Genomic DNA, 10,365 nt, shown 5'->3' with positions numbered 1-10,365 from the left:
ACGGCCAGGATCCCGTAAGATCTCCTAGAGCAAAAACGGCCGGCGGGATCACTAAGATCTCCCCAGAGCAAAAACGGCCAGGATCCCGTAAGATCTCCTAGAGCAAAAATGGCCGGTGGGATCACCAAGATCTCTCCGGAGCAAAAACGGCCAGGATCTCGTCAGATCTCCTGGAGCAAAAACGGCCAGGATCTCATCAAATCTCCTGGAGCAAAAACGGCCAGGATCTCGTCAGATCTCCTGGAGCTAAAACGGCCAGGATCTCGTCAAATCTCCTGGAGCAAAAATGGCCAGGATCTCGTCAGACCTCCTGGAGTAAAAACACAGCCCGTCTAAGGCTCGAAATTAAGTATTGACTTCATTCCGAACTCCTCAGCCCGTCACACAGACAGTGCAAAAGCTGTAACGCAAAAGCCCAAGCAAAGAACAAAAATCCGAGCTCCTTAATCTGCTGAATGGACGGACTCACGACAAAAGCAAACGATCCCGCCCACAGCTCGAATTAACTCACCATAAACAAATACTTAGCAAAACTAACCCTGGGAGAGGAAAACGACAATACTGCTAAACTCCTCATCCCAGTGGAGCATACAGCCCAGATCGCACCGACTGACAAAGGGTCACTTCTCAAGGGACCAGATATCCAAACTTATAACCAGCAAGAGAGGTAAAATCATCTAAAATAAAGTCGCGCTATTGCAAATAAAGTCTAAGGATTTACCTCCTCACCACTCATGTAATAAATACTGAGGAGGTAAACGGGCCTGTCAAATCAGAACTCAAAAGCGAAAAGGCCAGCCCTGCTCATCACCTTTAAAGGTACGTGATCTGACTTATTGTTAGTAAGCAAAGGCTGTGTGCCCGAGCTCATAGTAATTGAAAAAGCTTACAAATAAGAATGCCTTAGTGAAATAGATAAATTTATAAGTCAAAGTCCAGTCAGTTGATAGAATTTTAGTTCTGATAGGCTTAACAAGCAAAGTAAATGAAAATGAAATTTCATTCGAAGAAAAAGAAGATTTACAGTCTAGTCACTCACTTTACTGAAAGAAAAACTGTCCTCAAAGGACTTACATGCCTAGGCGCATCATCATCTACATTTACATCACTATCACCCATACTATTCTTTTAGCTTTCAATTCAGGAGAATCCTTACAGTTCGGAAGAAGAGCTCCACGAGTCTGCTGAATCCCCCACTTTTAGCTCGGCGGACTCCCTATACTCCCTTAGACGCCCCTTACACTCCAGCTGAACCCCGTCTCGTTATTATAGAAAAACAGAACAAGTTGATACCCATAAGCATCTCTCACTGTTCCATCATATGTTGTGTGTGTATCACGCATGAAAAATATAAGTCTTCAAGTTAAAGTCCCAGGAAGATCAGCTTTGCCGACTGGTTACTGAATGAACAAAACATTCCATGGAAAAATTGACGAGGCATTCCGAAGAGCAAGGGAACAAGTGAATGTTGCAAACCTACACACATACTATGTTGGACTAATTTTAGCATATTACCCTTGCTTCCTGATTTAAACATAGTCATTGATGCATTGCCCTCACTTGCATACTTGTAAGCTAAACTTTGAATATCACGAAACACATGTTTGAAAGCATCAACAGAAGCTCGATTGAGTACAGCAAATCTCTGTTCCTCATAGCACAAGTGCCCTATATCAAAATCCTGACACGAGCTCGCCATGAGCCGCTTCATGTTACATGTGTGAACTGCATCTTGTATTCCACAATAAATCTCAGAAACCATGTTATTCCATGAGTTTGAGTCAGGAACAGACGTTAGGGACACCACGGGAACTTTTCCCTTCTTCCCGAAAGGAAGGAAGGCAAGAGCCGATCTTCGAGGAACCCAAGACTTCTTTGGAGCGCGAACCAGAACGAGCACTTCGGTGGGGAGGGGACGCTTGCCCCCGACCTTCTCCGCTACACCCCCTTTATCTACAAAGCTGAGTTCCCTATCCTCGGCAATGGGGCCGACCTCGGAAAGGACCCCATGGGCATCCCTCACAAAGGCGACCTCAGCCCAGCTTGCAAGGGTCCCCATCTCAACTATGGAGGCCTCAAGCCTTTCTCCAGAAGCATCGCCAAAAGGCGGGGCAGGCTTCGCCCTCGTCAAACCGGAGTCCTCACTCAGCCTTGAAGTCCAAGGGGACCTGAGAGCTTGAACAGCTAGAGCGGCTGAGACCGACCTGCCGATACCTGGCAGCCTTGAAGATTCGGCACCTCGAAAGCTCAACTCCAAAGCTTGGGCAGGAGCAGGGGGAAGAGGCCGGCTAGACAACCTGAACGATATGACTTCAGCCACTTATTGAGTATACCCCCGTCGATCGTCCTACTAGGAGGGCATCTGAGGCAACGTCCAAGCTCCCCCTGGGCTGCGTAAGAATTTTAGGGGGCCTAATCTAATCCATCTTCATCTTAGAAGCTGCAAAAAATTACAAAAGCGAGATTAAAACAGACCTCCATGAGAGACAAAGTAATAAAATTTTTGGCTCGCCTTGACCAGCAAAGAGAGGATGTCAAACAGACACCCTGTGAATGTAAAACTCACGCCCAGACAGACAGATTTGAAAGAAGACATAAAGAGAATGAAATCAAGGATCAGCGTTTGAGAAGCGATCTCGAAATACTAAAAAACCCCGTGGAAGAAAGAAGTTAAAGGAAGAGATAAACCATACTCTTTCTGTTTAATAGAGAAGACTAAGCTCACACCTTTCTGAAGAAAGATTATACCAGAAGTATGCGGATCGGAAAGAAAGATCCTTCATTCCGGTGAGGGTCCTGAAGGTGGCAATAGCAGTAATATCAAAATATGCCCCAAGAATAAGGTTTTTATGCTGGACGGGATGATGCTATACTCTGGGCCAGCGGAGCCAGGATCCTTAAAAGATATTCATGGGAAAGGAAGGAAAGCGTACCTTGAAAATAAAAGCGGGGAAGTGGAGATGGCAGTGTGCACGAAGAACAGAGGAAAGCCAGAAATGGAAAAATACAGAGGGGATTCGAAAGTCAAAATGACAAAAAGATGAAAGGGCGTTATGAGGGAAGCAGTACATAAACAGGCACGGTCATAATGATTCTTGGGATTTACCCCCTCGTCAGTCGAGGCAATAACTGATGAGAAAGTAAAAGGGCAATTGATGACCGCTGGGCTTTTTCGCCCCAGTCTAAGGCCGGGCCCATTAGGACAGCTCATAGTCTGAAGGCTTCAAAACCCCCTCCAAGAACCAGGTCCAGCCCAGCTCAAAGACCGGGCTCCAATCAGTTCCTTCAAAAAGGCCGGCCCAGCTCTTCTAGTCCAATGGACAAATCCCCTCCGGGCCTAGTCTTAACCTTATCTTCCAGCCCAGCTCGGAACTCGGGAGGAATTCAGCCCATTCACCTTGTGGGACCATCCGCATGCGTGCCCGAGGAGAATCCGGGGCCGTTATGCATGGGGCAGAGATCTAATCCCCTCGTACGTTCGTATCAACGTAGCAGGGACAGGTGGCCCAAAAACATACGTTCTGTTACATGTCACTAGCGGACAAAAGGAAACATATAAAATGAGAAATATTCTCCTCTAAGTCTAAGTTTTTTCCATTATCACAAAACCCTTGCAAAAACCCATTTTTCTGGATCTCAGATCATCAATAAATAAATCTGAATAAATATAAAAAATTTTAAATTTCACTCTGATCCCCGGTACAATTGAAAAAAAAAAACTGTCAACCAATTGCTTATTAATATATAATTTGGCAGTTAGGCAATTTCACTCCGAAAGGCCCAATTCTAAAATCGGAAGTGGGACTAGGCCCAGAGAGAGTGAGAGTGAGAGTGAGATATGAGCACGTCGGCTCTGCCAAGGAGGAAGGAGGTGACGATGCTGAGAGGCCATGAAGGTGCAATATTAGCCGCTAGATTCAACGGAGACGGTAATTATTGCCTTAGCTGTGGCAAGGACCGCACCATTCATCTATGGAATCCCCATCGTGGAATCCACATAAAGACCTATAAATCTCATGGCCGCGAAGTCCGCGACGTCCATGTCACTTTGTATACACCTTCCCCTCTCTCTATAGACTCCGATTCTCACAGCTCTTTGTATTAACACAAATAGAATTTTTTTTTTTTTTTAAAAAAAAAGATAATTCTAGGGACAATTCGAAGCTAATTTCTTGCGGTGGTGACCGGCAAATCTTTTACTGGGATGTGGCAACTGGTCGTGTTATTCGAAAATTCCGGGGCCACGATAGCGAGGTAATGAATGTTCCTTGCGCTATTAAATCTTTGCTTGCAATGATTTTGATATCTTTGCTCCCATTTTTCTTTTACAGGTGAATGCTGTGAAGTTTAATGAGTATTCTCTGTTGTAGTATCAGCTGGTTATGATCAGTCATTGCGTGCCTGGGATTGTAGATCACACAGTACTGAGCCAATTCAGGTCTTTCTTTCTTTTCTTAACATTTATTTTAAATTTGTTAATGCTAATTTATTTTTTCTTAAAATTTCCGGACAATGTTGCAGATCATTGATACATTTCAAGACAGTGTAATGTCTGTTTGCTTGACGAAAACTGAGATGATCGCTGGAATTGTTGATGGTACTGTTAGAACATTTGATATCCGTATTGGTAGGTATGTAGCACATTCATGAAACCTACTTTTGCTGTCATTAAATTGTGTATAAAGATTTGGTTATTGTTCAAATTTCGTTTATGCTATGTAAAGCTCTATGAAATATCTGGTTATGGGTGTCATCTAATGGTTATTGTCTTCTGTATTATCATGTAGAGAAATACTCAATGCCTTGGGGAAGCCTGTCAACTGTATTTCCATGTCAAATGATGGCAACTGTATACTTGCAAGTTGCCTTGATTCTACCTTGCGCCTGTTGGATAGGTGAATTCCTTTACTGCTATGAATTTTTGACATGGATCATATTGTTGGTTTCTCTGCCAATTTGTACTCTTTACTCATGACAGATCAACAGGTGAACGCTTGCAAGAATATAAAGGACATACTTGTAAGGTTAGCTTAATGATGCTTTATCTGGTTTTGTTACTTGGTTTGATGCCTTTTCTTTTATCTAAATCAGAAATTCTTTATTTTAGTACAGCAATTACTTCAAAGTTCATAGGATGGTAGATATTTTTCTTGACCCTTACATTATCTATTGTCCATTATTTATTTCTTTTGGCTGATTCTGCATCAGTCATATAAATTGGATTGTTGCCTTACAAACACTGATGCCCATGTGACTGGTGGATCTGAAGATGGTTACATTTACTTTTGGGATCTTGTGGATGCAACTGTGGTGTCAAGTTTTTGCGCTCATGCTTGGTTATTATATATTTATTTAATTGCATCATTTGTTAGGTTGCTGCTGTTCATCACAATTCTTCCATTTGCACTGAATTTTATCCTTAAATAAATTTAAGCTTCTATAGATTTTCATTGACCTTTTGGTAATTAGTTCTTATGTAGTCCTACATGCACATTTCATTTTGTCAATTGAAGAATTTTGCATGTCCTGTTTGTGAGAAGGATGAAAAGTTTCGAAATTTAGTATTCCTAGGGGTTTGCATCAGTTAGTTTGGTTTTATCTGAAATTTATCAGGACTGAAATATCTAGCTATAGCTAGAGCTAAATCAATCTGACATTGAGAAAGGAACCAATCTTTTTGGTTTTGAGCTATCTTTTGGGAGTACAGGGTGTCTTCCGAAAGGAAGTATAATGTTGCAACTTCACGAGTTCCTTTGCAAACGAAGGAGCTGGCTATCCGCTGTTTACCCTCAATGTCATCCAATTGCTCACCTTGAGCTTGCACCAATATAATTCTGCCTTGTGCAAGAACACTTGTTATGACTCTGTCAGATTCTTCTCTATCTCCACTGCAATTGGATTGCTTCCTCTCCTCCACACTCTCTTATATCTCAATCATAGTATCTTAAATCCTTTCCCTGCCTGGAGAAAAGTCCTCTCTTCCACCTGCTATCCCAGAATACATATATATATTATATATATATAAATCAATTTATAACCCATCCAAATTGCTGATCTGAGTCAAGACTACAATTTCTATATTGATCGAAATCAAGCTGCAATTGCAGCAGTGGGGAGTTGCGATTCTGTAAAGTGGGAGTTGGCTGATTAGAGATGGACAGCCAGGGGTTCACCACTTCAATTCTTTTTAGACCATGACCTAGAGGGAGGCTTAAACTTTCAGTTTTGTTTTGGTTTTGGCATGCTAAAAATGCGCTGTTAAGGGAGTGAATTACTGGTATGCTAAAAGCCTAAAGTAATAGTGCATCATTGGTTATTGCAGCTTTTGAACAATAAAAACTGAAAATGTTAAAAATAAAAAAATAAAAACACAACAACAAGAGGTAGGTTTTTTTTTTTTTGTCAGAGTCACTTAGTGACCGTATTGGCTAGGATGCAAAGATGATCGTACCACAAGTGACGGGATGAACATTAAACCTGATGATATCAGTTGTATACTGGCTGCCTGAAGTTGTCCATGGTTGTGATTTAACTTTAGCGCTGTACACCATAAAATACTTGAACAGATTTTACTACTTGAAATCATCTAATTCTTATTAGGCTAAAAGCTTCATGTGATGTTCTTCGCTGAAACATCAGAAAGCTCAAATTAAATTTTACATGATATAATATAGCCGATAGAGGTGTGCAATAGGTCGGTTTGATTCCAAACCAAATTGAATATTTTTTCCTGTTTGGTTCAGTTAATCAGTCCTTTGGTATCTAATTTCAGCCACACATTTCCCAAACATTAATCAACCAAACAACAAAAAGCCAGCAACAATCCCATTGACTTTAACATAAACAGCAAGAAAAATTCAAACCTATAATACAACCAATAACACACCTTCAATTAGAACCAAGGTTAACGGAAGCAAGATCTGTAATTTACATAACCACAACAAACTAGAAGCAAATCCACAAAATCAATAAAATCCGCTTTCAACTTCAGTTGAGAACACAAATCACACAAGCAAATCTGCGATCCACTTCGATTAGAACCACAAATCCACAAGCAAAACCTGCTGGGATCTTAACTCAAGCCTCAACTTGCAGAGAGCAGTGGATGGCAGTGGAGTGGGAAGAAGTGGTGCTGATGATGGACTGTGGTCTAATAGACTTCTGACTTCAAAAAGGGGGACATGCAAGAGCTTGGGTATTGTTGGTGACCATGATGCTCTCTGAGGCTTGGGTATTGTTGTCAACAGCCTGGAAACTTTAACAAACAGTCAACGTTATCTGAAGAAGAAGAAAGAAAAGAAGAGACAAGGGAATAGTACATTGCTAGAGGCTCAGACTGAAGGAAAAGAAATGGTTGGGTGGATGTTCTCTAGAAAGGAAGAAGAAGAAAAGTGGGAAGAAATCGTGAGACACAAGGGTTGGTCTTGAAGGAAATGAAATGGCCAAATGGGAGAAGTGCTATAATGGACTAAACATCGTAGCTTAATAAATTTCAGTTCAGTTAGGTTTTTCAGTTTTTGATGAAGTTGACTTGGTTCAGTTTCGCATTTCGTTTACTACTCACTTCTAGTAGATACCATGAAGCTCAACGAAATTCTATTCAAAAGTAGTTAATTTCTTGGCCATCAAAATTTGTTTGCAAAAAGTAAAAATTTCCATAGCACAGATAGGAGTCTGCAGCTCAAATAAACTTCAGTTGCATATTTTATCCAGATATCCTATGAAGCAAGTCTTCTTGCTTTCAAAGTTCTTATTAGACGTGTTCTTCGCCCTAGTTACCGATCTTCCCCAGCATTGAAAAATGCACGGCTTTTGTTTTTAAGTCTCCAACATAAAATGATAACCATGGATCACTTGTCAGAATACTTGTAGATATACAGTGGACCTTATGCATCAGAAATAATTGGTTGCAGACATGACTTCCCCACATTAATAAGCACCTGTAGAAGATTTTATGAGCTGAAGAAGTCTTGGTGTGATGCTAGTGATATTTGTATATATTAGTCAGATTAATTGGTTGCGTCCTTGGCTGGCCCACCTTTTAAACAGGCCCAGTTTCCATGACGTTGCTTCCAAGTTCCAAGTGGTCCCTTGCAGCAGAATTATTGCTAGAGTCTTATAGACTACATTGTGTTCATCTTTTTTACACTCTTTCTTAGCATATATAACTTTAATCATGTGTCCTCATGCACATTCTCTGCCATATGATTTGATTGGATACTGAACTTATTTGTAATGTTGCTCAAATTTATCTCTATTTATCACCATTGTTTATGTATTGCGTATGTAATTAGGATTGAGGACTACAGTTATATATTTGTCTGTTCTATACTCTTCATTGTAGTTGATGGAGTAAATTTATATTATTATAATAGAATGGTGAACCTTATGATAATTGATAGATATATATATATATATTTTTTTTTTTTTGGTTGCTTGTGGCAGGTAACAAGTGTGAGCTACCACCCAAGGGACAATTGCATGATAACAGCCTCTGTTGATAGCACCATCAGGGTTTGGAAGAGTTAAGTGACCGTGTAGAGTTGTCCAAGGTTGAAAATGCGGCTGCAAGGATCTTGCTTCTCTTTGCAGCAGCGTTTTTGACACATTGTGGACTGGATGGTGCACGCTGCGCTGCGTCACGCTGTGGGACCATATGAGCTCTTAAGAACGAAAGCAAACAATCTTTCATCATGTATGGATGCAATTTCAAGAGAACATTTGGAAGTTTCGCTACTCCAGTTCAATGCAACACCTGTATAAGTTCACTTGCTGCCGTGTCTATTCATGGGATGTTTTCATTTCCCAGCATGCAAATGCTGACAAACATTTTGTGTGTATCGAGAGTTGTACTTTACTGCATTCTGCAGCCCTTATCGGGTTGAGGTCGGGAGTTCAAAACAACACTTTTTTAAATTTTTATTAAAAAGTTTAGTTATTTTGAAGTTTCTATGATCAAAATATATTACATTTAAATTTAATTTAATTTGAATACTTGTACTCAACATATTTAAGGAGGTCTTTTTTCTAACGGTAATGAGTGTGAATTTTAAGTGACGTGAGAGAAAAAATAGAAATTGAATCCTTACTTTGAAAATGTCAGTAATGACATGGGAAATGACTCTATTGCCCTTGCTCTCACTCTCTCTATAACTCTTACCTTCTCCAAATCCTCTACACTAAAATTTTGAATATTTCAACTTTTCATACCCAAAGGCAAGAAATCCCCTCTTGCAACTGAAACAACTTGTCCTCATTCACTCATTGTTCCCAATTTTGTATATTTCTTGCAAATCATATTTCAGGGGCTCACAGATGGGAACAACACAAAATTATTAGGCCTTATTTGGTTGAAATAAATAAGTAACACTTACACTTCAAATTGTATTATGGGTATTATTATCTTTTACAATTTTAAAATTATATATTTTTTTAATAATTATTATCATTAGCAACAATAAAAATCTATCAATTGATTTTTTACTTAATTTAATCTAAAATTAAGAAAAACATATATTAAATTTTTTTAATTTTTTAGATTAAATAAAAATAAAATAAAATGAGTTCTTCAATTGTGCTTTCTCTAGTAAGGTCTAGAATACTGTTTTACAAAAATGCTCTACAGGGAAAAGTCAGCTAGCTACCTACAGAAGGGCTGCTTTCAATGTTGCAATTTATTATATATGGCAATAGGGTCATTTTTTAATATATTAAATAAGTAAGTTGTGCAGAGAATTGCTTGGTGTGTTCAGATGAATTTGTCGAGTTCTTGTAACTCAGTGGATTAGAACAAATTTATTGGGTGCTTGACATAAATGGAGAAGGGTTTTTTTTTTTTTTTTTTTTTTTTTGGGATTAAACCTATTCTTTGGAATCATGCTTGAACAAAAAAAGTCCCTATATGCCTAATGTGCAATTGTATGATATTGAGAAATTTAATGTGCAGAAAAATGGGAGCAAGAAAATTTTTTTTTTAATTTTAGTTCAATTCAATAAGGTTCCAATTCAGTTCAGTAGAATCTAATTGTTAATTTTTAAAGTAAATCTATACGATTTTTTCATAAAAAGTCATATTTAAAATATCATTTAATTTTTAAAGTCAGTTATTAATATAAATTATATATTAGTATAATACATATTTAAAATACTTGTAATTCATATAGGTATATATATTAAAATTAATCATGAAAATAATAATATAAATATGTTATTTAATATATATTTTAATTATTTTTTTATTATAGAATAGATATGTAACTAATGATTAAATATATCATAAATATTATGACATACTTATAATTAAAAATGATAAAATGATTTATATACGTTATTAAAAAAAATGAATAAAAATAAAAACAGTATATA

The 10,365-nt window shown here is 38.5% G+C and overlaps 1 pseudogene; it reads left to right on the top strand.

The window, feature by feature from the left end:
- Window positions 1–3,786: 3,786 nt before the first annotated feature.
- Window positions 3,787–8,961, top strand: LOC110628008 (annotated as a pseudogene).
- The last annotated feature ends 1,404 nt before the right edge of the window (window positions 8,962–10,365 follow it).

Source organism: Manihot esculenta, chromosome 12 (genome assembly GCF_001659605.2).
Source record: "Manihot esculenta cultivar AM560-2 chromosome 12, M.esculenta_v8, whole genome shotgun sequence".
Taxonomy (NCBI): domain Eukaryota; kingdom Viridiplantae; phylum Streptophyta; class Magnoliopsida; order Malpighiales; family Euphorbiaceae; genus Manihot; species Manihot esculenta.
Note: the sequence above shows the minus strand (reverse complement) of the source record. Positions and strands in the feature narration are given on the sequence as shown.